The sequence below is a fragment of the Aquarana catesbeiana genome, linkage group LG09 (genome assembly GCF_042186555.1).
Source record: "Aquarana catesbeiana isolate 2022-GZ linkage group LG09, ASM4218655v1, whole genome shotgun sequence".
NCBI classification, from domain to species: Eukaryota; Metazoa; Chordata; class Amphibia; order Anura; family Ranidae; genus Aquarana; species Aquarana catesbeiana.
Genome location: NC_133332.1, coordinates 276,221,681 through 276,246,641, shown reverse-complemented (window position 1 = coordinate 276,246,641; position 24,961 = coordinate 276,221,681). Strand labels below are relative to the sequence as shown.

The 24,961-nt window shown below is 43.6% G+C and overlaps 1 long non-coding RNA gene across 1 annotated transcript in view; it reads left to right on the top strand.

Moving 5' to 3' along the window:
• LOC141108603 (uncharacterized) overlaps window positions 1-23,880 on the top strand; it is a 64,503-nt gene extending 40,623 nt beyond the window's left edge. Inside the window, exon 2 of the long non-coding RNA XR_012236092.1 lies at window positions 23,702-23,880. This is a non-coding gene — a long non-coding RNA (uncharacterized lncRNA). The remainder of the gene's footprint in view (window positions 1-23,701) is intronic.
• Window positions 23,881-24,961: the final 1,081 nt, after the last annotated feature.

Here is a 24,961-nt window from a genome sequence, read left to right as displayed (position 1 = left end):
TTAAAACGTCAGTTTTGCCGCGTTTACATGCCGCGTTTAGCCGCATTTGCGTTTAGAAGCGTTTGAAAAAATAGCCAAAAATGAAAATCGCCTGTAAATGAAACGCGGCTAAATGCAAGTTACCGTGTTTAGCCGCGTTTGGTGTCTGAACTCATTTTTTTGCCTTCGAAGAAAAGACTATAAACGCAACTGCCTAAAAACCACATTAAAAGAACCTGTGTACATGTACACATAAGATAACATTGAATGAGTTCAAGGGCAGTTGAAAAAAGCATCCACCTGCCTCTGAACGTCTGTTTACCAGCAGCAGTGTACATGAGGCCTGGGCATTTTTGTTAACCATATACAAACTTGGTAATTTAACCAAGACTCATTTTTTAATTTAGAATGCATCTATGGTTCAACAATTACTATAACTAATCCAATTATAATACATTGAAGTCAGTTTTGTTGAGATGTAACAAGATATTTATCTTTGTTTAAAGGGAAGAAGAACACAAACTGCAGTTAAAATTCAACTCACTCCCAAAACTGACACTACCAACATTCATTAGTTTAGTTAAGCATATGCTCAAACAACTTCAATTATCCAAAAGGTAAAATAAAAACAATACTTTACCGTGGCTTAAAGCGGTGTTCCGTCCCCCCCCCCCCCCCAAAAAAAATTAAAAGCCAGCAGCTACACATACTGCAGCTGCCAGCTTTTAACAATAGGACACTTACCTGTCCTGGAGTCCCGCGATGTCGGCACCGTGGCTGATGTTTCCATCAGCTGTCAGGTGCTGCTGCCCCCATTGCGGGTAAGGGAACCCGGCAATGTAGCCTTACGGCTTCACGCTGGGAACCCTACTGCGTATGCGCGAGGCCCCGCTCCTCTCTCCTACTGGCCCGGTGACGGGGAGGAGGAGGGAACCCCGGGGTCATGTCACGGGCCGCGGCCCAGGCTCCCGGAAGTGGGAGTAGGATACCTGTCAAAGACCTCTCGCCTTCCAAGATTCTTTCAGTCTCCCCCTTCAACTATGTGTATACTCTTTTATCCCACCCAAAAAGTGGGTGTGTGTGTGTATCACTACCATGTAATTGATGATGTCAAAAGACAGGTTGTTTCTATGTAACCATGACATCCTCGTCTGGGCGGCCATCTTGGACTCTTAATATTTTCACCACCAGGGGGCAGCGTTGTATTAGGATTGATTTTATTTAATAATTGAATAACCTTTTGACTTTGGCTTAGCAGAAAGCCATCAACTATCAAAAACTTTCTAAATTATGTAATTCTCTTCAGACTTCCTGGCTCTTATTGAAATATATGTGTTTGAGAAAATATACCCCACACAATAAACTTGTGTTCTAAATACCTTGAAAATGAAGTCATAATTCTGACTAGAAGCATGACAGCTATTCATGCATATTTTCAATAATAGAACTCTTAAACTTTTCACAGGATTTCATATTTGCAACCCTTATCATAATAACATGTATGCGTTAATGGTTAATGAATACCTAAACAATACATTGTGAAAGAAAAATTATTAAAATAAACTAATATATGTAAAATTATTCACTTAATCATGCATATAATTACTTCAATATAATGTAAATATATTGGGAACTTATGTTAACCTCTTAAAGACCAGCCTCGTTTTGGATTTTAGGTGTTTACATGTTTAAAACAGTTTTTTTTGCTAGAAAATTACTTAGAACCCCCAAACATTATATATTGTTTTTTTTCTAACACCCTAGAGAATAAAATGGCGGTCATTGCAATACTTTTTTTTTGCACCATTTTTGCGGTCTTATAAGCGCACTTTTTTTGGAAAAAAATAACTTTTTTGAATAGAAAAATAAGACAACAGTAAAGTTAGCCCAATTTTTTTTTTATATTGTGAAATATAATGTTACGCCAAGTAAATTGATACCCAACATGTCACGCTTAAAAATTGCGCCCGCTCCTGGAATGGCGTCAAACTTTTACCCTTAAAATTCTCCATAGGCGATGTTTAACCACTTCAATACAGGGCACTTAGACACCTTCCTGCCCAGACCAATTTTCAGCTTTAAGCGCTGTCGCAGTTTGAATGACAATTGCGCGATCATACAACACTGTACCCAAACTAAATTTTTATCATTTTGTTCCCACAAATAGAGCTTTCTTTTGGTGGTATTTGATCACCTCTGCGGTTTTTATTTTTTGCTAAACATAAAAACAACCGAAAATTTTGAAAAAAATAAAAGTTTTGCTTTTGTTTCTGTTAAAAAAAATTGTAAATAAGTAAGTTTTCTCTTTCACTGATGAGCACTGATAAGGCGGCACTGACAGGCACTGATACGGCGGCACCGATAAGGTGGCACCAATGAGCGGGCACTGACGATGGGCACTGATGGGCACTGGTTGGCGGCACTGATGGGTGGCACTCATATGCAGCAATGATGGGCATTGATAGGTGGCACTGATGGGTGGCACTGGTTGGCACTGATGGGCACTGATAGGCGACACTGGGCAATGAAATGCGGCACTGCTGGGCACTGATAGGGTGGCGCTGATAGGCGGCACTGCTGGGCACTGATACGTGGCACTGATATGAGGCACTGATGGGCATCCCTGGTGGCAGTGGTAGGCATTGAAGTGGGCACTGATTGGCAGCTGCCTGGGCACAGATTGGCAGCTGCCTGGGCACACAGTGGCATTTCCTTGGGGGTCTAGGGGCATACCTGGTGGTCCAGTGTGGATGTCTTCCCTGGTGGTCCTGGGTAGGATCCAAGGGGGGGCTGTGCTGATAAACAATCAGCACAGACCCCCCCTGTCAGGAGAGCAGCCGATCGGCTCTCCTCTACTCGCATCTGTCAGACGCGAGTGAGGAAAAGCCGATCACCGGCTCTCTCTATTTACATTGTGATCAGCCGTGATTGGACACGGCTGATCACGTGGTAAAGAGTCTCCGTCGGAGACTCTTTACCTAGATCGGTGTTGCAGGGTGTCAGACTGACACCCCGCAACAACGATCACCGGGGACGCGCAGTGGCTCAATATTCCTGATCACGTCATATGACGTCCGATCAGGAATATCAAACCACTTTGCCGCCATCATTTGTTAATAGGGCGGGCGGCAAGTGGTTAAAAAATTCTAAAGATTGCATGTTTTGCGTTACAGAGGAGGCCTAGGGCTAGAATTATTGCTCTCGCTCTACCGGTCACGGCGACACCTCACATGTGTGGTTTGACCACCATTTTCATATGCGTTCGCTTCTGTGCGCGAGCTCATCGGGACAGAGCGCTTTAAAATTATTATTTTTTTATTAGTTATTTTATTTTATTTATTTTTTCACTGTTTTTAGAAAAAAAAAAATTTGGATCACTTTTATTCCTATTACAAGGAATGTAAACATCCCTTGTAATAGAAAAAAGCATGACAGGTCCTCTTAAATATGAGATCTGGGGTCAAAAAGTCCTCAGATCTCATATTTAGACTTTAATGCAAAAAAAAAAAGTTGTTTAAAAAAATGACACAAAAAAAAGTGCCTTTAAGAGAAGTGGGCGGAGCTGACGTAATGACGTCGCTCCGGCCGTCCTATGGTATAGAGACGGGTGGGTGCCATCTTAGCCTCACTCGTCTCTATACTGAGGAAGAGAAAGGACCCGATCGCCTCCGCCGCTACCGACGGCTCCGGTAAGCGGCGGAGGGTGCACCTCTCCCCCCGCCGATTAACGGTGATCTCGCGGCGAACCCACCGCAGAGACCACCATTATCGTATACAGAAACGCCGGCCCTAAAGATGGATACCTCGGTTGTGGCAGCAGCTGCTGCCATTACAGAGATATCCATCTTTAAAGTAATGATGTATATATACAGTGGCCGGTCGTTAAGTGGTTAATATGATTATTTATGCCGTAAATAATACAAAGTATTTTAAAACCATAATTGGTTAATATGTCTCTCCTACTTTCATTCCTTAGTCAAAGAGACATGTCTGTTTCATTCCTTAGTCAAAGAGACATGTCTGTTCGCTGTTTCTGTTTCTTGTTTCTTGAAGCTTAGAAGTACCTTATCTTAACATAACATTGGGCCTCCTTGGCTAATGCCTTAACTGAGTAACACTCAATTTGACTAAGACACCTCAAAATTTATGGCCTGGAGAATTCCTTCAGGAGAAGAAGAAAAAATCTCTTGAACAAGTTTCTATTCATTAGTCATGAACTTAGTTGCAACTTTAGAGAGAGAAGAAAAAAAAATATATAAAATGGCTTCACTCATGTTCACAAAATAGGGGTAAAAGTATGATATGCATAGGTCTTCTATATTCTTTTACCTCAATAGTTCTGACAATACACACGTACATGTAAATGTACAAACACACACAGACATGTATACATGCACACATACAGACACACGTACAAACACACATACAGACACACATGTACACACTGACATGGACATTCACTGTACTGTTCATTTAAGCACAAGAGACTCCATTTTGTTTTCACTGTTGAAATGTGTTCTGTAACCTTCACCTAACACACAGACACATCTCCTGCTAGAAGCTCTCTACTCCCCCCTCCCCTCTCAAGGTTTTACTTTTACAATTGTTCTATGCGCTAGCTTTTAATAACATATTTCTATTTGTTAGTTTTTAATAACATCTCACACCACGCCTTTCTTATCTATGTATAAAATAACATGTAATAATACATTTTGACACTGAACGGACATTTTAAACACAGTTGATTGAGTCCTGTGAATCTGTTCCTACAGCTGCAGTGTTAACTTTTGTTTTAGAGTCCCAATCAGAAATTAGTCATAACAACACACATGCAGAGACACATGTACAGACATATGTAGATATATACAGTGCATCCGAAAAGTATTCACAGCGCTTCACTTTTCCACATTTTGTTATGTTACAGCCTTATTCCAAAATTAAATTTCCTTTTATTTTCCTCAAAATTCTACAAACAATACCCCATAATGACAACATGAAAGACGTTTGTTTGAAATCTTTGCAAATCAATTAAAAATAAAAAAAACGAAAAAAAAAAATCACATGTACATAAGTATTTACAGCCTTTGCCATGACATTCAAAAATGAGCTCAGGTGCATCCTGTTTACACTGATAATCCTTGATATGTTTCTACAACTTATATGGAATACCCCTGTGGTAAATTCAGCTGATTGGACATGATTTGGAAAGGCAACTGTCTATATAAGGTCCCACAGTTAACAGTGCATGTCAGAGCACAAACCAAGCCATGAAGTCCAATGAATTGTCTGTAGAACTCAGAGACAGGATTGTATGTTATCTGGGGAAGGGTACAGAAAAAAATTTGCAGCATTGAAGGTCCCAATGAGCAAAGTGGCCTCCATCTGTAAATGGAAGACGTTTGGAACCACCAGGACTCTTTTCCTAGAGTGGGCCACTCGGGCAAAGTGAGCGATCGGGGGAGAAGGGCCTTATTGAGGGAGGTGACAAAGAACCCGATGGTGACAGAGCTCCAGCAACAAAATGATCTGGTCTGATGAAACAAAGATTGAGGCACCACTCATCACTTGGCCAATACCAGATGAACTTTGGCCCCATTATGAGGTCCATTATGAGGTCCAGAGCGCTCTGGAGCAGGTTTTCATCAAGGATGTTTCTGTACATTGCTGCATTCATCTTCCCCTTGATCCTGACTAGTCTCCTAGTTCCAGCCGCTGAAAAACATCCCCACAGCGTGATGCTGCCACCACCATGCCTCATCTTTAGTGAAGCATGGTGGTGGCAGCATCATGCTGTGGGGATGTTCTTCAGCGGCTGGAACTAGGAGACTAGTCAGGATCGAGGGGAACATGAATGCAGCATTGTACAGAAACGTCCTTGATGAAAACCTGCTCCAGAGCGCTCTGGATCTCATAATGGGGCAAAGGTTTATCTTCCAACAGGACAACGACCCTAAGCACACAGCTAAGATAACAAAGGAGTGACTGTGCTATGAGTAAGCACTTGGTATAAGTGTGAAACGCGTCAGCTGTGTTTTTGTACCACTCTGCTTCGGTTTCGTGTATACTTTGATCCTGGTTCACAAATAAAGGCATAAGAAACTTACCGGTGTGCGGCTGTCCAGAATTTCTTTGTCTATCTTCATCTACAAAGGAGTGACAACTGGAAAGCTCTGTGAATGTCCTTGAGTGGCCCAGCCAGAGTCCAGACCTGAACCCGATTGAACATCTCAAACTTGATGGAGCTTGAGAGGTCCTGCAAAGAAGAATGGGAGAAACTACACAAAATAGGCTGTAATTGGTGCCAAAGCTGCATCCATTTTGGAATAAGGCTGTAACATAACTAAATGTGGAAAAGCGCTGTGAATACTTGCCGTATGTGTGTGTATATAAAATTATTTATATATATATATATATATATATAATATATATATTCCATTTTCTTCAGTGACGGATAGTGGCACTGATGGGCACTCGTAGGCGGCATGGATGGGCACTGATGGGTGGCACTGATGACACTGATCGGTGGCATTGCTGGGCATCACTGAATTTTTTTGTTTTCATAATGGTGCCAGTCAGTGCCCATTTGTGGGCATATGTTGGCACATGTGGATGGCCATGGGGGATGTACCTGGCCATCCACATGTTATGTGCTTCCCTGGTGGTCCTGGCGGCTTCCCTGGTGGTCCAGTGTGGGCATCCGAGGGGGGGGCTGCTCTGATAAACAGTCAGCACAGACCCCCCCCTGTCAGGAGAGGGAGTGAGGAAAAGCCGATCAATGGTGCTTCCTGTTTACATCGTGATCAGCCGTGATTGGACACGGCTGATCCGATGGAGGCTCTTTACCGAGATCGGTGTAGCGGTTTGTCAGAGTGACGCATGGCGCGCAGCGGCTGTTATCCTGCAGGACGTCATATGACGCCCAGTCAGGATAACTGAACCACCGCCCAGCCGTCATTCTGCTATAGGCCAGGCAGGAAGTGGTTAAAGGACGTCCATCAAAAGTTGTCAATAATTCACCATGGTTAAAATTATTCCACGATAACATTTATATTATGTTCATCCCATTGTGCACAAAGATTATACATCACCAAATCCACATTGATATTTTAATCTCTTGTTTAATTCTATACAGATCTTGGAAACTTCAAGGAACAGATCTGGTTCCTTCTGTATTAATGAAAAAACTTCTAATACAATCATTAGTGTTGTATCCTAAAATATTACACTTCATTACAATCACCAATAAAAACAATACAAAGTCGATATACTGCACATCTCCAGTGATCATTATTCTTTCTTATACTGTTATTTTTAGCTTGGTAAAACATTTAACATGTTATACAGAACTTGTCTAGTCAGTTATCTTGTTTAAATGTCTTCCATTAACCACTTCAGCCCCGGAAGGATTTACCCCCTTCCTGACCAGAGCACTTTTTACAATTTGGCACTGCGTCGCTTTAACTGCTAATTGCGCGGTCATGCAATGCTGTACCCAAACGAAATTTGCGTCCTTTTCTTCCCACAAATAGAGCTTTCTTTTGATGGTATTTGATCACCTCTGCCGTTTTTATTTTTTGCGCTATACACGGAAAAAGACTGAAAATTTTGAAAAAAAATGATATTTTCTACTTTTTGTTCTAAAAAAAAATCCAATAAACTCAATTTTAGTCATACATTTAGGCCAAAATGTATTTGGCCACATGTCTTTGGTAAAAAAAAATGTCAATAAGTATATATTTATTGGTTTGCGCAAAAGTTATAGCGCCTACAAACTAGGGTACATTTTCTGGAATTTACACAGCCTTTAATTTATGACTGCCTATGTCGTTTCTTGAGGTTCTAAAATGGCAGGGCAGTACAAAACCCCCACAAATGACCCCATTTTGGAAAGTAGACACCCCAAGGAAATTGCTGAGAGGCATGTTGAGCCCATTGAATATTCATTTTTTTTGTCCCAAGTGATTGAATAATGACAAAAAAAAAAAAAAAATTACAAAAAGTTGTCACTAAATGATATATTGCTCACATAGGCCATGGGCTATGTGGAATTGCACCCCAAAATACATTTAGCTGCTTCTCCTGAGTATGGTGATACCACATGTGTGGGACTTTTTGGGAGCCTAGCCGCGTACGGGGCCCCGAAAACCAATCACTGCCTTCAGGATTTCTAAGGGCGTACATTTTTGATTTTACTCCTCACTACCTATCACAGTTTTGAAGGCCATAAAATGCCCAGATGGCACAAACCCCCCCCAAATGACCCCATTTTGGAAAGTAGACACCCCAAGCTATTTGCTGAGAGGCATGTTGAGTCCATGGAATATTTTATATTTTGACACAAGTTGCGGGAAAGTGACAATTTTTTTTTTTTTGCACAAAGTTGTCACTAAATGATATATTGCTCACACAGGCCATGGGCATATGTGGAATTGCACCCCAAAATACATTTAGCTGCTTCTCCTGAGTATGGGGATACCACATGTGGGACTTTTTAGGAGCCTAGCCGCGTACGGGGCCCCGAAAACCAATCACCGCCTTCAGGATTTCTAAGGGTGTAAATTTTTGATTTCACTCTTCACTGCCTATCACAGTTTCGGAGGCCATGGAATGCCCAGGTGGCACAAACCCCCCCCCCCCCCAAATGACCCCATTTTGGAAAGTAGACACCCCAAGCTATTTGCTGAGAGGCATGGTGAGTATTTTGCAGCTCTCATTTGTTTTTTAAAATGAAGAAAAACAAGAAAAAAAATGTTTTTTTTCTTTTTTTAATTTTCAAAACTTTGTGACAAAAAGTGAGGTCTGCAAAATACTCACTATACCACTCAGCAAATAGCTTGGGGTGTCTACTTTCCAAAATGGGGTCATTTGGGGGGGTTTGTGCCACCTGGGCATTCCATGGCCTCCGAAACTGTGATAGGCAGTGAAGAGTGAAATCAAAAATTTACGCCCTTAGAAAGCCTGAAGGCGGTGCTTGGTTTTCGGGGTCCCGGCAAGGCTCCCAAAAAGTCCCACACATGTGGTATCCCCATACTCAGGAGAAGAAACAGAATGTATTTTGGGGTGTAATTTCACATATCCCCATGGCATGTTTGAGCAATATATCATTTAGTGACAACTTTGTGCAAAAAAAAAAAAAAAATTTGTCTCTTTCCCGCAACTTGTGTCACAATATAAAATATTCCATGGACTCGACATGCCTCTCAGCAAATAGCTTGGGGTGTCTACTTTCCAAAATTGGGTCATTTGGGGGGGTTTTGAACTGTCCTGGCATTTTATGCACAACATTTAGAAGCTTATGTCACACATCACCCACTCTTCTAACCACTTGAAGACAAAGCCCTTTCTGACACTTTTTGATTACATGAAAAAAAATTTTTTTTTTTTGCAAGAAAATTACTTTGAACCCCCAAACATTATATATTTTTTGAAAGCAAATGCCCTACAGATTAAAATGGTGGGTGTTTCATTTTTTTTTTTTTCACACAGTATTTGCGCAGCGATTTTTTCAAACGCATTTTTTGGGGGAAAAAACACACTTTCTTAAATTTTAATGCACTAAAACACACTATATTGCCCAAATGTTTGATGAAATAAAAAAGATGATCTTAGGCCGAGTACATGGATACCAAACATGACATGCTTTAAAATTGCGCACAAACGTGCAGTGGCAACAAAATAAATACATTTTTAAAAGCCTTTAAAAGCCTTTACAGGTTACCACTTTAGATTTACAGAGGAGGTCTACTGCAAAAATTACTGCCCTCGATCTGACCTTCGCGGTGATACCTCACATGCATGGTGCAATAGCTGTTTACATTTGACGCCAGACCGACGCTTGCGTTCGCCTTAGCGCGAGAGCAGGGGGGACAGGGGTGCTTTTTTTTTTTTTTTTTTTTCTTTATTATTTTTTTGCTTTTTTATCTTATTTTTAAACTGTTCCTTTTCATTTTTTTTTTTTTTTTTTTTAATCATTTTTATTGTTATCTCAGGGAATGTAAATATCCCCTATGAAAGCAATAGGTAGTGACAGGTACTCTTTTTTTGAAAAAATTGGGGTCTATTAGACCCTAGATTTCTCCTCTGCCCTCAAAGCATCTGACCACACCAAGATCCGTGTGATAAAATGCTTCCCTAATTTCCCAATGGCGCTATTTACATCCGGAGAAATCTAAGTCATAAAATGCTCGTAGCTTCCGGTTTCTTAGGCCATAGAGATGTTTGGAGCCACTCTGGTCTCTGATCAGCTCTATGGTCAGCTGGCTGAATCACCGGCTGCATTCTCAGGTTCCCTGTTGAGACAGGAGAGCCAGAGAAAAACACGGAAGACGGTGGGGGGGGGGGCATTCTCTCCCACTGCTTGTAAAAGCAGTCTAGAGGCTAATTAGCCGCTAGGATTGCTTTTACATGAAAGCCGACCGCTGGCTGAAAAGAATGATACCAAGATGATACCTAAACCTGCAAGCATCATTCTGGTATAACCACTCAAAGTCGTGAATTGCGTACCTGAGGACAAAAAAATGGTTAACAATAAAGCACAGTAAACGGTAAAGTATAAAAAATTGCATACCTGAAAAGCAAACATGATAAAACATAATAACAATAAAACATTGCAGAATAGAATACAGTAAAAAAGAGCAGAACAATAGAGAGAGAGAACAATAAAACGACAACTATTATTTTTTATTTTATATTTTTGTTTGTGTTTTTTTTTTTTTTTTTTACACTTTTTTTGTAACTAACTTTTATAACTGTAACCGGTTCCAGGTTCGGGTCTCTCAAAATGCGATGGCATCTTGGGAGACCCTGTGAAAGTGTGCCTAGTCTGTGCAATGCTGTACCCTACGCTAATACTCAACTAGTGAATGGTAGCGTTCAAAACATTCACCAATGCAAAAACCAGGATTGTCAGGACAGGAGGGACAATAATAGCGGGTGTCACGCCTATATCCGCGCTTGCTGCAGACACGACATCTTTTTTGGGGGGGTTCGTTGGGTAGGGGTACTCGGGAGGACATAAAGAAAATGCCTCTCATGCAGCTGACTGCATTTGGTTGGGGATGTGAATGGGGGAAGTACGGGCGCTGCAGAAGTGGTGGGTTCCCAATTAGGATTGGCGAATGCAGCAGGAAGGGCATTATGGGCACGACAGGCCTGTGTTTGTCTTCTTCTTGGTGGCAGCGGGACACTACTTGTGCTTGCCACCTCACCAGCTTGAACTGCACTTATGGGACTCGCCACATCACCAAGTGTTACTGCAGTGCTGGTTTGACTACGACCGGGGTGTACTAGGCCGCTGGTGCTTGCCAGTTCACCAAAACGCTGCCAAAAAAACTGTTAGCGATCGCAGGGATCAGGCCTGACTCTGCGAACGCTGCAGTTATGCGTTTAGTGTTTTGTAAGTGACAGTGATCGATCGATACTGCACTTGGGTGGGCTGGGCGGAGGGGCAAAATGCAGGTGCTAGCAGGTATCTGAGCTGATCCCACTAACACTGCGTTTTTGGGAACCCTAAACTGCTGGGGACGCTAGTATAGATCTGATCGGATCAGATATTGTATTTCTACAAAAGTATTTAAAAACGTCCTTTAACCTTACAAAGTTTTTAACATCACCTACTTTTGAACATCACATGTTATATTAGTCATAGCTGGTCAAAAATTAAGACATTATCCTACATTTCACAGACACCATCCCTCCTACAGGGTATCTCTGGAAGCCTGTCTCATCCTTTTTACGCAGACACACACAGGACATGTAAGGGAGGGATTAAATCCCTCTCTGCTACAAATGATTTCTCAGTTAAACATACAAAGACTTTCTACAAAGGCTTCCATCTTTCTCATAAACAGTACCACTTGCACCTTAATTTGATTACTTATCTCTCCCAATTGTAAACTCATAGACCCTCAAACATAAGTAGTCAAACTTGTGTTACAAATTAGCCATACTTAGCATTACCTTTCTATCTTAATTCAGGTAACATTGTCATTTAATAAAGACAATACAAACAAGTACCGTGTCCTCAATATCAGATAGCTACAAACAATTTGGACATGCACGCGTATCTTATGTTACTGCAGTTTTACAATCTGAGCAGTCAGTTGATCATTTTTGATATTCAAACAAATCTCATTGCCCTGAAACTACTACAATCCAAAAATCAATGCTTTTTCACTATTACAAACTGAAGCTTCCTAAAGATACAACAGTTTAAATTGTAAATCAGTCTCTTGTCCACCCTCATCTTCCCTTGGGATTTCTTCTCCTCCTGCTCCCTGTTCCCCTCCAGCACCGTCCTGGCTATCTGGGAGTTGTTCTATGGGAATGGGAGGATGCTTGTGTGGGCATAGATGCAGTATGATTTGATCTTCAATCATCCTCTTTAGTTGGAGAGAGGGTATACTGCATTATAACTAGGTGGAGATGGTCCAGGGGCTGAGGGAACATTAGAAAATACCTGTGGGGGCAGAGGAATATATCCCGGGGCATACTACAACCAATTTAGTCTTCCAGCCATCATATACTTCATGTCCCACTCTAGATTCCCTGAAAACCATGGGAATGCTTCTCTGTCCCCCAAATACAATCCCTTCACCATAATCATTTGAGCCATCCTGTGGAAAGGGACAATTTGACTCCATATTTTCAATCCATGTTGCTAAATTCAATCCATGGGTCTACATAATAATCATACCAGAGAGACTCTCACACCATACTCTTTACATAATACATATTTTAACTCCTTTGTCATTTGCTCCTCTCTTTTTCTTTATAATATCACTTATTACTTTATGCGGGGGCTTAGGTATGTTTGGCAAAGGTCCCTTACCATGGACTTTACCTATCTTAAAACAAAACCACAGTTAAGCAAAGCACTGAATGCAACACAAATATCTACTTAACATGCAGCAATTATGCACTTATACTTCTAAAATGGAACAGAGAAACGAGGACTTCCTGTGAATTCACAATATTATTCCTATCTAGGCTTTTTTTTCTGAAGTTCCAAACCTCTATTTCCTTTTGAAGCTTCAAGCCTCAAAAAATTCCTGTGAGACCCAGTCTCAAACGGTTAACCTGGCTACTCCATAAATTCCCTGGGTCACAAAGGGGGACAATCAGGGTAAAACTAAGACATATTGCTCAGCCTTACCTGATTATCGGAATCTTTATCCCACTTCTGACACCACTTATTAGGTTCATCTGTCTGTAGCCAATCTGTCCTCGTTTCTCAATTCACTAGATGTGGGGAAAATAAGCTTCTTACACCAAGTGTTGTAAGCAATATTTTCAAAGGTTTATTACTGCGCATTTGTAATATACAGAAAATATAGGCGTTAAAGATTAGGATGACCAAACATTACATTCTTATCAGTACAGCTACAGAAACTAGAATAATTAAGCGAGCAGTAACCATTTACAGAGAAGAGAAACAAAACTAGAAACTAAAACTGTTACACATCTAAAATGGAGGCATTATCCAAAATGGATGTCAATATAAAGATATATGTTCCTTTCAGGTAGGGCAGTGTACAGAGGTCAGTAGTAGGTAGGACAGTGTACAGAGGTCATTAATATGCAGGCGTCAGCAGATGGGGCAGGGGATTGGGAACCAGCAGGGCAGTGGTTGGGGGTCAGCAGGGCAGAGCAGGGGGGGGTCAGGAGGGCACAGTACAGGGGGTCAGGATGCCAAAGTACAGTGAGGTCAGCAAGGCACAGTACAGGGGGTGCAGTCCATGGTACAGAAGTGGTTTCCTTTTCCCGGGGAGAGTGGGGTGGGTAAAAGGGATGAGTGAGAATGTCTGGAGCAAGTTAAAGGGAGTAGGCAATGGAGAGAGAGGTGATAGAAACCGAGGGATCCCTGTGATCACTGTCAGGCTCAGTTCACATTTGGTGATTTGGGATCTTGAGCAGAATCGCTGATATTCTGCCCACAATCTCAAATCGCACTTCAATAATGGCAATACGCATGTACTTGTGCTATTCATTTTCAATGGCACCTAAATGCAGTGCTGTTTTGCTGGGATAAATCACGCAGCAAACCACGTGTAAAACCTGTTGCCCAAAAGAAGCTCTTGCTCCTTTTTGGATGACAACCTTCATGCGTTGCAGATTGCCCCAACTAACAATCTGTCCATCTGATCCACGATGTGCCAAGCGCTCGGTAAACATACTGTTCGGCAATCTTGGTCTTTATGACAGATTGCCCTATCTGTCCTTCTAATAATTGAATCCCCTACCACCAGTATCTGTGTATCCTTTCCTTTAGCCATGCCCCCTTCCCCACTGGAGGCGTTGTTCCCCTGGCAGCTAGAGAGTCATTGCTCCAGCAACATCACTCCGACTGATATCCCCAATATCTCGCAGTCATGTGTATTTGTCAGCTCAGGACTGGCCTAAATTTTTCCTGTACCCTGTGTCTAAATGTTGCCCAACTACTCTGCTCTGGTGCCTGCACCTCCATATCTTCACCCACCTCTGTGCTGGCCCCTGCCAGCATTTGATGGTTATAGTCCAAACTCTTTCAGGTTGATGATGCTTCGCAGTGTTGCCAGCTGCTTCTTTGGATTCAGAACTTGGGTTTCCAAGGAAACAACTTGCTCGCATTTTGCGCAGCAGTATTCACTCTTTAAGGGATGCTCCAGGTACATGTATACATGGCACACAATGTGCACCGAGTCACAGCACTATTTCTGTTGGACATGGTACCCACTGATGTAATAGGGATAATCCAAAAATATTAGGATGCAATGTACGAAAGCAATAAAGAGGTAACTGAATACGTTTGAAGTGTTTGTAAAGTGACTTTACATGTAAACCATGCAGATATGCTGCCGTTATTAAAAGTGTAAGTGTTTCCTAGAAATGAACAGGGGAAATACCTTTTCTGACACTGCAGCTGTGTGGTCACATGATCCCCCTGTGCTGGCCAGCCTTGATCTTTGCAGAGAAGTGGGAGGGGCCGAGATTCCCCTCTGCTGGCCGGCTGATGTCACAGCCTCCTGCTTCTCTCCTATAGAGTGAGGCTAGTCAGCACAGGGAAATCGTGTGATTTGCATGGCTGCAGTGTCAGAAAAGGTATTTCCCCTATTAATTTCTAACAAACACACTTTCATTAATGACAGCATATATGCATGGGATTCCTTTCCTATGTGCTGCATTATGCAGCTGAATAGAGGCAAGAGGGGCAGGGAGGAAAGCCATCTCATGATGACAGGGAGGGAGTGGGGAGAGACTGTCGGAGGAGAGAGCAGGGCTGCGTATGACGAGGCACAGAAACTTACCAGGGTAGTCTGGGCTCAGCAGCCATAATTATCAGCAGAGGCAGGGGGACTCAGGAACTGGCAGGATCAACCAGGTTTATTACCAGTTAGGAAGAGAAGAATTGCACAGCACAATCACTGTGCTGTTGTGTTTTTTTTTTTAGGTTTACTAACACTTTAAGTAATGAGAATACCAGACTATAATATGACAATTAAAAAGTCTCAAAGTAACACTGTGCAATGACCAATTTAATAAAAAGAGTCCAATCGTGCACTCTGTAATTATACCCTTTGGACATGGAATGTGAAGTTGTTCCTGAACGGGGTACCCCTGGAAGGTGTTTGCATAATACCTGGTGCCTATCTTGCAAATTTAAGCTGGCTAACATTGGAGCTTATCTGTACGGTGGTGCGCTTTTTTACTGTCTCTTCAGAACTGCATGCAGTGAATGACTGTTAAGTAATGGGCAGTCTCTGCTGGCATTAAACTGCTGACAGTGATGGGATAAGCACAGTTGATTCCACTCGCCAATCCTGGAACGCAGCAAATCTTGTCCTGGACACTAGGCCGTCTTCTGTCCTCAGTAGTCTGATCCTCTAGTAGCTCAGTCCTCACGATCCAGTCCCAGTGCTCTGGTCCTCAAGGGCTCCAATGGTGTGGGCACAGATGTGCGCACACACAGACAGCAGGCCTGTACTCTTCAGTCCCCAGCCGTAAGAGACCCTCAGTGGCTCTGTCCTCAGTCTGTGCACTCAGGTCCTCTTAGGCATGCCCTCTCTCAGGTTTCTGCACACCAGTGGCCAGATGTGCACAGCTACACTTCCCCTCAGCAAAGACACAGCTTCCCTTTCTCAAAGCTGGCAAAACTCTTAGCTCTTCTACTTAGCAGGGCTTTTCTGGCTCCTGTAGTTTGTAGTTGTATTCCCCCTCTGCAGTGTGGCGTCTCACCTAAACTACAATACCCTTCATCCATTGTGGCCGCATCATCAAATCTCTCCCTGTGTGGATATCACCATGGACAGCTCCAGGGGAGGGGGTGATCTTGCACAGCCTCCTTCTTCTCTGTACGGCAGACGGAAGAAATCCCAGCACTCCACTCTCATCGCTTGGCTATACAAATCAGTCACGATTCCTAAGATTAGACCTGCAGATCTGATTTTGTGAGTCCTCAAGTTGCAATAACAGAGAAAGATTAGCTGATCTTTGGTGCTTAATTTCATCCTTGTGTTCATCAATGACTGTCGTTATATCGTTGCTGTGTGTCTCCAGGGCCGAGGTATGCTTGCCAATGTCCCGAATTTCTATAATCAGTTGCAATGTAATCTGTTTAGACCCTTATCAGAGCTTTGTGCAACATTGTTTCAAAATGCGCTAGTTTATTTGGTCCATTTGTGAAGCCCAGGGCTTTTTGTAGCATAATTTTGTTAAATTTTCCCTTTTTTCTGGGCAGCGGTGTGCACCATGATAGGAAGGGGTAAAATCCAAAGGCTTTCCTTAGTCTGAGGAGATAGTTCTCCTTGTTGAAATTGTAACTGGTTTTGTCGGCCTGATGTGTCCTGAACTGGCGCTGAGCTATTCAAAACACGTCCATCCTGGGAATTTGTGTGCATGTGCTCCCCTAGGCTGTGTTTAAATTTTAAATTTTGTAGCTATCTTGGCTCTCCAAGCACCATTGTGCAATGCCTAGTTTGCTTGTGAGAACACATGCTACTGCGTCTACACAGGCCAAGCACCTCCTGCACTACCTCGAAAAAACAAACTTGGTTTAGTCACATGATTGGCTGGCCAATATACAGGGATATTTCTTGTATCGGAAAGACAGGGAAGGTAGAAGAGGGGGAGGGGTGTGTCTATATGTAAAAAATGTAAGGGTGGCAGAGAGGAGCGACATTGTGAATGGGATAAGGGGGAGGGGGAATCGGTATGGTTAGAACTTCAAAGAGAAGTTAGTGGGAAATTAATAGTGGGTGTATGTTATAGGCCACCCAGCCTAAAGGAGGAGGAAGAGCAGGGCCTACTATCACAGTTGGAGACGGCAGCGAGACAGGGAAATATCATCACAATGGGGGACTTCAATTAACCCGATATTGACTTGGCAGAGGGGACCGCTCACTCATTAAAGGCCCCTCATTTCATGAATGTCTTGCAAGACAACTTCATGTCCCAATTGGTAGATTCTCCAACTAGGAAGAAAGCCCTGCTAGATTTATTAATTACGAATGATCCAAGTCTGATCTCAGATGTAAAAAAACGGGACAACTTGGGAGCTAGCGAACATAGGATGATTACATTTAACATAAAACATAGAAAAAGGAGGCACGAGGGTAGCACAAGAACACTAAATTTCAAACGAGCTAATTTTTCTGAACTACGATCATTACTACATGACATTAATTGGGACCAAATCCTGGGAACATTGAACACAGAAGAAAAATGGGAATGCTTTAGGATCATATTAAACAAAGGTTTCGCACAGTGCAAATATAGAAGAGCGAAGGTTAAACCTTGATGGCTAAACTGTAATGTTAAAAGCCTCATTAAAGAGAAAAAAATGGCCTTTAAACAATATAAAGGGGATGGGTCATCGTCCGCATTCAATAAGAGGTTCAAGAATGCAATAAGGGCAGCCAAAAAAGATTACAAGAGGCACATAGCGGAGATTAAAAAATATTAAAAGACATTTTTTAGATACATTAACAGTAAAAAGGCAAAATCAAAGCATATTGCCCACTCTCCAGCCTGTAATTTAATACTGAAGCCAGTATAGGAAGTTTTCTGCACAGCTTACTTCCTCTACTGGCTTCTCTGTGCTAGTGCTGCGCACTCATGACTGCTGCCCTCGAGTCCTGGTGAGGTCCCAGGTCCCAACCTTCAGCTGCTGCAGTGATTCGGGAGGAAGCTTCCATCCCTGCTTGCCACCTCTACTCAGACTTTGTAGCACTGAGTCCAGGAGCCCTGAAACACCACCTCAGCTCTGTGCTACAGTAAGAGGAGCTCTCCGGTCCACTGTACTGTGCTGGAAAAAAAAGCCTGCACATACCATGCAGAGCGATGACAGCGGAAGAGGTGAGGGATCACTGTGAATGAAAACGAGGGAAAGCTTTGCAGAGACTGAGTTCATTCAGAGAGGAGTGCACTGTGAGAGTGTGTGGGGAGGGGGAATATGTGTAGAGAGGGAAAGTGTGTGTGTGTGTGTTTAGCAGAGGGGAGAGCATTGTACACAGAGGAGAGCTTTGGGGGAATTTGTGCGTAGAGGAAACCTGGGAAAATAGGGGGGGGGAGAGGAGAGCTTGGGGGGGGGGGGGGGGACTACCGCAAACTACTCTCTAGGGGGAGAACCGATGGGGGAATCAAGGATGGAGAAAGATCTGGGGGTCCTAGTAGATGACGTCAAGCTGCAGCTACCAAAGCAGGCAGAATATTAGCATGCATAAAAAAGGGATATACTCCAGAGATAAAACAATAGTCCTACCACTTTATAAAACATTGGTTAGACCACATCTAGAGTATTCTGTCCAGTTCTGGTCACCAGTCCTCAGAAGAGATGTGCTGGAACTGGAGAGAGTCCAAAGAAGGGCAACAAAACTAATAAGGGGACTGGAGGACCTCAATTAAGAGGAAAGACTGCAAACATTAAATGTATTGTCGCTGGAGAAAAGACGTTGAGAGGGGACATGATAGCGATTTACAAATCCCAGAATAGGAAAAAAACGATTCGGTCACAAGGAGTGTATGGGGACATGGCGCCACACATTAAGATTGGAAGAGGTTTAACCATAAACTGCAAAAGGGGTTTTTCACTGTCAGGGCAATAAGGACGTGGAACTCTCTTCCATAATTGGTGGTGGCTGCGGCAGTGATGTATTTAGGTTTTGTGTTGCCCTAGGCCTGACTAAACTCAAGCACCCCTAATTTAAATACGACCCACCCCTTCCTGTTTAAGACACGCTCTATCATCTGTAAACCACAACCCTTCCTATTTAGGCTCCAACTTTTCCTCTTCGAGCCTCATCTCTTCCTCTCTGTACATTAGCACACACAATCACGCACCATTCACTCTATACTTACATCAATCACCCTACCCTGCCCCGCCTCTAAACGCGCCATCGTAAATTATCTCATGAAATTGCACTGTTAAATGTTTTATGCAGAATTAAGTTCCAAAAATAAATATTAACGACTTTAACAATATCAATATAAAGTATATCAGTGCAGCCTCATCAGGGGCCACCAGTGCAGCCTATCAGTGCTGCCCTATCAGTGCCCAAAAGTGCAGCCTATCAGTGGTCATCGGTGCAGCTTAAGAGTGCCGCCTCATCTGTGCCCATCAGTGCAGCCTTATCACTGACCATCAGTGCAGCCTCTCAGTGGCCATTAGTGCAGCTTAAAAGTGCCACCTCATCTGTGCCCAACAATGCATCCTTTTTAGTGGCCATCAGTGTGGCCTCATTAGGGGCCACCAGTACTGCCTATCGGTGCTGCCTTATCAGTGCAGCTTAAGAGTGCCGCCTCATCTGAGCCCAACAGTGCAGCCTTATCAGTGTCCATCAGTACAGTCCCATTAGTGCAGCATTTATCAGTGCCCATCAGTGCAGCGTACCATTGCTCATCAGTGCAGCCTATCGGTGCCCATCAGTGCAGCCTAACAGTGTCTACTAGTTCCCATCAGTGCAGCCTAACCGTGTCTACTAGTGCCCATCAGTGCAGCCTAACCGTGTCTACCAGTGCCCATCAGTGCAGCCTAACTGTGTCTACCAGTGCCCATCAGTGCAGCCTAACCATGTCTACTATGGCCCATCAGTGCAGCCTAACCGTGTCTACCAGTGCCCATCAGTGCAGCCTAACCATGTCTACTATGGCCCATCAGTGCAGCCTAACTGTGTCTACCAGTGCCCATCAGTGCAGCCTGTCTACCAGTGCCCATTAGTGCAGCCTAACCGTGCTTACCAGTGCCCATCAGTGCAGCCTACCAGTGCAGCTTAAGAGTACCGCCTCGTCAGTTTCAAAATATCACAGATAACTAGTGTATATTAAGTTTTGATTATAGCATGGAGCACTTTGCAGTACATGAACTTTCACTGAATGTGTACAACTGTTTAATGAGTTTGTAGCATGCATGGAGAGCACTTTATTGCAATTTCATCTGAAAATATGCAATTAATCCAGGTCGAAGACTATATGGACATGATGACTATAATACTGTAATCAAAATTAACTGTCCTTGCTGCTGTCCTTGCCACCACCTGAGGGGGTTCCCGTCATCCTCCTCTCTCTCCTCCCCCTTTAGTGACAGAGAGACTCCGCCCCCCGGGCCGGGAAAAGATCCATTGTAAAGATGTCGTGCGGAGGAGGGTAGGCGGAGCATTAGGCGCTGCCTCCGCCATTTAATTATACACCCGGTCTGGCAAGTCACCGGCTGTTTTGTGGGGGCATCAGTCGCTCCCTCCCCCTGGCCAAGTATGCCCCAGATATATTGCTTTTAGCAAGTGCCAGGCAGTAAGCAGGCCGCCGCGCCAGGAGCTATATTTGTGCAAGAGGCGGTTGCGGGAATCGGGAGGACGGGTCGGGGGGTTTTTATCGGGGGGGGCGGCTTTTTTGCCACCCCACGCAAAGTGCTGCCCTAGGCCTTGTTGGCCTAGGCCAAGACACAGCAATGGGCTGCGGGGAGTATTTATAGTTTTAAGGAACACAACATATACAGAGATATGGGAAATATAGGCACTGTCACACGTGCACCTACGCAGGTTGAACTGGATGGACTATTGTCTTTATTCGACCTTACCTACTATAATGTGAAAGGGAGGGGTTAAGTAACCAATCAAAAAATGGTTTACTTGTCAGACCTATGTTTGTGGGATACTATTTATGGAGGAGGTATAGCCATTTTGTTTCCCTCTCCTGACACCAATTTGACCATCCACACAAGCCCACTGACTTAAACATTTTGAGCCCTGCATGCCTCTGGTCCAAACATACACGCCAATCACTCCCATAATCCCCACCACCATCTGACCCCCCCATATTCAACAGATGACTCAGTCACCTTCTTTCACCCAGCCCCCACACCCCAAAGGGACCCACACACACACCCATCCAGATGACCCCCATATAGACATCGTTTGCCAGGCTCATCCTATCCAACACACTCTCCCACAAACCTCCACCTCCACACTCCAAAACGAAATTCCACCCAGGGACCACACCCATGCGCAACCACACATTGCCACCACACCACGTTCTCCCACAGGCCCCCTGTGACACCCAACCAACCATGCACCACACCCAACCAACCCTACCACCTCCACACCCTACCACCTCCACCCACTCAGCTCCACCAGGGTTCACCCCGGAGGCAACTATGGCCCACCATCTTCCCACAACCAAGGATCCTCAGCCATACATTCACCACCCCCAACGTAAACATTCCACCCACCAAGCAGGGCCTAACTCCCAGGACAGGGGGTCCACCACCCAGTCAATGCCAACCACCAACCAAGACAGGAGGAGGGGAATGGGACATACCAAACATACTCCATAAGAAACTGTACCTCTCCATATAGTCACATCTTACCATGTTTAATTGAGACAAAAAGGCTTTGCAATAATGTGCACAGAGCTTTCACACACCAAAAAATTGTCTCTCTCTCTTCTTGGTCCACGCTGAAAAGCATGGACCGCATAGCTTCCAGCATCGTCCCCATCCCGCAGTGCAGGTGTTGTGACATACTTCTGGTCCTGGCTCCGCACACTTCCGGTGCGACCACCGCCGATACGGGATAACTTCTGCCCAAACCCCTTGTGATGTTGAAGGGGTAAGGGGATCCACTTCCCAAATGAAGGGAACTGAACCCATGTTAGTGCACAACAGGCCCAGAACAAAAGTACTGGGTCTTCCTGTGCCGGATACAATAGGGTCAGCAACACCACACTCTCCATATACTATAACTTCACAGTGGATCTAAAGTTATGACAGGACAGCATGGCTTCCGGCGGCCTCTTCCCACAGCACATGCGTGCGGATGTGGTGAGGGACTTCTGGTCCTAGCTCTGTGCGACGAAGGTTGCCGGAAGTCGTCATCTTGGAAGCCCAGAACAAAAGTACTAGGACCTTCCTGTGCTGGGTACAATAGGGTCAGCAACACCACACACTCCATATACCATAACTTCACAGTGGATCTGAAGTAATCACAGGACCATCTCTGAAACCACTCACAAAAATTACAAAAACATAAATTAAACAGATATACCTCAGTTCAAACATTTCACAAACCTCTTTTTAAAAGGACATTTTTGATGTCCTATACTTATTTCAATCTATACAGTGTGTATTTATTAAAAAGGGAGAAGGGATCTTAACCCTTTTCCTTTACCTATTTGTGCTAGGGACCAACAAGTGGTATCTGAGTAGGATGGAATTATAGCTATTGGGGGAAAAATAAATTAAGTTAAAGCAGGAAGAAAAAGTATTTGGGAAAACAAAAGGGAGGTTGCCTACTCTGACTAGGGCAATGTTTCTCAACTGCAATCCTCAAGTACCCCTAACAGGTCATGTTTTTAGGATTTTCCTCACATGAAATGGCTGTGGTAATTACTAAGGCAGTGAAACTGATCGAATCACCTGTGCAAAATAATGGAAAACCTAAAAACATGACCTGTTGGGGGTACTTGAGGACTGGAGTTAAGAAACATTGCACTAGGGAACCCTCCCTTTTTTATTATAATCCTTCTTTTTGTAACTAAAGCCTTCCAGGAAGGGCCTGTAATTTTCCACTTCATTCAACCCTGGTGATATTGTTGCCCCTAGGGTATGAATCCATCACATTTCTTTTTGAAGCCATAACTTGTTCCAGTCACCTCCCCTAATAGGTATTGTATATGCACTCTCTCTAAAGCCACAAAGGAAACTCCTGGGATTCTGTCTCCAGAACTCCTGCCAGGTCTTTCCTACATAGCAGGCCCCACATTCGCACTGGAGAAGATAATCAAAACCTTTTGTATTGCAATTTACAAAGTGTTTAGGTTCAAACCAATTCACATTATTGGTGCATATGTTTTGGACCAGAGGCATGCAGGGCTTTAATTGTGTAGGTCAGTGGATGGTCTGATTGGTGTCAGGAGAGGGAAACAAAATGGCTATACCACCTCCATAAATAGTATCCCACAAACTTGGGTATGACAAGGATACCAATTTTTGATTGGTTACTTAACACCTCCCCTTCCTATCCGTATAGATCTGATTTCGGTCTCCATCTGGCTTCGCTACAAGTTGGTGCAGCTACTGTTCTCTCTCTCTTTAACCATGCAATGTCTCACAGTGGATTTCTTGAGGGATCATAGGTGAATCTGATGAAATATATGATGCAAGTGTAATTAAAGGTATATACATATTAATTTGACTAAACTGGTATTTATGCTTTTATGGTTTATGCTTTTATGGTTGTATTGTTATTTTTTTTAGTGTGGTGCTTCCCTGATGAAGAACATTTTCTAAATGTATGTTCGAAAAGAATTGGAAATTTCCAGTTAAACGCACTGGGGTGACGTCATCTCAGTTTGCAGACAGCAACTGGTTGTGGCACTGCTTGTGAAGTACAATTTCTGCTATGTAATCAATAAAATGATCTTTTATACAAAGTTTTTCATGTATATATGTTTGGTTGCTGACAAAATCCCAGAAGGTCTGTAGCAAAATGTGTATTTATTGTAATAGGGATGGTGGCTAATATCACCTACATTTGAAGGGGAAGAACATTTTTACTGTTCATAAGAATGGTACCAGACACTGCTGCGATGGATGAGGAGGAAATGCAGGGTTTTGCTGTTTGGCACTGGTTCCTGCTGACATGGAACCCTCTGCACAGTTTTTAGCAGGATGCTATACAGGTCCAGGGCAGTGGACCCTGATATGGGGCAATCGAGGCCTGAAGATCTTGTGTGACACTGCCGCCGCGATGGGTGAAGGTTGCATCCATAGATATTTAATGTTGGATCCTGCAGCGAGAATTGGGTAGCCTTCTGATAACCATTTTGGGAGTGTACTCCTATTAAGAGGTTCCTAACGGAGTGTCCCCCATATGTCTTTTTGAAAACGGGAAACCGTTTCGAAGCTTCAGATAAAGTGAAAAAATATCATATAAAGTAGGGGTACTGAAATAAAATTCACAGGGGTCCGGTCAGTAAAATTTTCTTCCAGTGGAGGTCCGAGTGTCATATTGGTGATCACTCAGATCCTTCATATCACAGCCTCTTGTGCACGTCACGATGGTTTTCTATTACCCTTGTTCTAGGGCAGAAAAACATAGATCTCTGCACAAGTGTGAACAAGCCCTTACATCAGTGTCCTCAGTCCCCTCTTCACGGCACATCTCTCCCTTTTACATCACAGTCCCCCATCAGAGACCGACCCATCAGAGACCCGCCAACCCATTACAACATGTCCCTTTAAACACCCCCTTCATCACAGACCCCACTCCATCACAGTCCTCCCTCGATATTACAGAGTCAGATTGTCCCTTTCATAAACGCAGCATTCCCCCTTCCTCCCCCACCCCACACTGCCCTACCCTAGTCACACAAGCCAGGAAGCACGCATGGCAGGTCCAGACAAAGGGCGGGACTTTTCAAGTTAAAGGTGGGTTATCTGTTGCTGGGACCACCCCACTGTCTAGCAACCAATTACCTGCTTTGTAACATGAAAAGTCCCGCCCTTTGTCTTGAC